Genomic DNA, 2,712 nt, shown 5'->3' on the forward strand with positions numbered 1-2,712 from the left:
GCACCCTCCTCATATTGTTTTTGTGATTTTGGGCAAACTCTGATATTAGACATGTTTTGGAAACTATTTTGTAAACAATGATGATTTCTGGGTTGTTTAAAAAGTTTAAATTTCTCATGAATTTTACGGTTGTTACAAGGTAGGGGTGGTTATGTGGTGTTCGATCGAGACAAGAAGGAAGGAAATCGTCCGGTGATGGTAAATCTGTCGAGGAAGTTGAAGTTATTGCGACCGGTGATCCTCTGGTCTCATTGTCCTTGTCGCCGAAAGCAAATCGAGGAATATAGGAGGAAGCAGAGGCGGAAATTGGTGGCTATTGTCGACAACAGGGGTGGAAGGGGGCTGCTCCGGCAGCTCCTCTTGCTTCTTCTTTCCCGACAAAACACGAAGGAAATGGGTGTTTGGGTGTGGCTTCTCCGTGTGCTCCGGTCAACAGGAAGAAGAGGTGCAAGAGCTTGTTGCCTCTTTGATCTCGCCGGAAAAAGAAAACAACCACCACCAGTGGTGTGTTTCTTGATAGCAAGGAAAAATAAAAGAAAAAGAAAGAGAAAGGAAGGATTGTATATTTCATGATAGCAAGGAAAAATAAAAGAAAAAGAAAGAGAAATGAAGGATTGTATAGAGAACTATTATTATTATTATTATTATTATTATTATTATCTATCACTAGAAGATAAAATAGTTATTTTGCATCAGTCATCCCATTAAGTCAGATATACAATCAAACAACATGGTTTTTTACTCGGTCCGAATTTATTACTTGGATATTTCCAGTCGTTACATTCTCAGTTAACAACTATCAAACATGAGCTAAGTTAATTCATGGATTTTGTGTTAGTCAACATTCAAGACCTTGTTAAAATACGAGATATCATATCAGTATTTGTAACAAGAACCTTCTTCACCATCATGATGATTTCTACATCATCTATTTTCATACTCATTTCTCGTTTTATAAACAAGAAAATATCATCTTTGTGCCTTTCTACAAGTAATTTTACTTGCCAACATTTTCTATTAATTTTGGAAGTCACGGGAAACCATTAACAGAAAATCCTCCATCCACAAGAATCGTTTGGCCAGTGATGTAAGAAGCAGCAGGCATACAAAGGAACGCCACCATTGATGACACTTCATTCGCTTCAGCAATGCGTTTCAAAGGTGTTTTTGATACCAATGTATTTATAAACTCATCATGATTATTAAACAACTACACAACACAAAATAAATTCTTACGATAGGATCAAAAAATGTCAATAAATATAACAATTAAAAAGAAGGCTAGGATTGAGTTATATTACACGTTCCACAAGTGGGGTCCTAGTGCACCCTGGAGCTACACTATTACTCCGAATGTTATCTTTAGCCCATTCACAAGCTAAATTCTTAGCAAGTTGATTCATAGCAGCTATGAACAGAAAATGGAAGCTTAAAACTTCTTGTAACACCAATTACAATGATCGATCAGGAAAATCAAACCATATTACCTTTAGTGGGTCCGTAGATAGATGTGTAATTAACATGAACAGAACCTGCAACAGAGGAAATGAACACAATGCTTCCAAATCCAGAAGCTTTTAAAAGAGGATGTGAAAGTTGAGAGATATGGTAACAAGATTCCAAATTGGTAGCCATGATCAGGGAATACTCTTCTGCAGTATATTCCAAACTAGGCTTCACTATGTTGGTCCCAACGTTGTTTATCTATGGTTTTGGAAGTTTGTATAATCATTTGTAAGAATATATACAAATTAGTAACACAAGAATAAATGTGTTTGTTTCAATATATGATCAAACATGATGTATGCAAGAATTCCCCGATTTTTTCTAGAAGCTGTTCGCGTTGAGGACGAGAAGCTGCATCACAGACGGATCCGGTGACTGTGAAGCCCTTGGAAGACCATTCCTGTAAGCGTTGGTTGAGCTCAGCCTCGTTGCGAGAGCAGGTGTGTACTGCCGCCCCTAACTCCGCCAGTTCCTCCACCACAGCGTAGCCGATCCCATGTGTACCACCTGTAACGAGAGCCGTCATTCCGGCGAGAGACCATCTGGAGTTTCTAGTTTCTGAACCGCTCTCCGCCGCCGCCGCCGTCGTCATTTTAACAGATTGTTTTGAAATATTGCAGTGGAATATCGATATGTTCGACAAGATGACTGATTTCACTCCTTCCGATTTGTTACAAGCGGATCAGCGTAGTTGCTGTATGGTCCAGATTTTTCCCACTCAATGGACGCCTTTTTTTTTTCCGTGCCTATCACGTATCTTTTTACGTATTTTATTTGAACTTTTTGCATTGCTGTCGTAGGGACCTAAGTAGGGCTCGTTTTTTGGGTAGGACCATAGAATGATAGAATGGGTTGGTTCTAGGGACCAGCATCGGAACCGGATATTCGTTTTTGGAATCGGAACCGCCTCGGAACTGCTGGTTTTGGAACATGAACCGTTTAAGGTTCCGGTTCCTAAACTTATGGAACCGCCTTAAGTGGTTCCAGTTCCGGTTCTCGTATTTTCGGAACCGCTACCCGTTGGGTACCCGCCGGAACCGGTTTATATATATATATATATATATATATATATATATATATATATATGTGTGTGTGTGTGTGTGTGTGTGTGTGTGTGTGTGTTACTTAGATCGGTTTAGAATATATTGGTCCAATTTTGTCCGTCTTATTTGGATCGAACTAAATTGCGGTTTTGTCGATAAAAGT

At 39.2% G+C, this 2,712-nt stretch overlaps 1 pseudogene; it reads right to left on the reverse strand.

Moving 5' to 3' along the window:
- Positions 1–913: 913 nt before the first annotated feature.
- On the reverse strand, positions 914–2,463 carry LOC111885163 (tropinone reductase homolog At5g06060-like; annotated as a pseudogene).
- Between the last annotated feature and the right edge of the window lie 249 nt (positions 2,464–2,712).

The sequence above is a fragment of the Lactuca sativa genome, chromosome 9, assembly GCF_002870075.4.
Source record: "Lactuca sativa cultivar Salinas chromosome 9, Lsat_Salinas_v11, whole genome shotgun sequence".
Taxonomy (NCBI): Eukaryota; Viridiplantae; Streptophyta; class Magnoliopsida; order Asterales; family Asteraceae; genus Lactuca; species Lactuca sativa.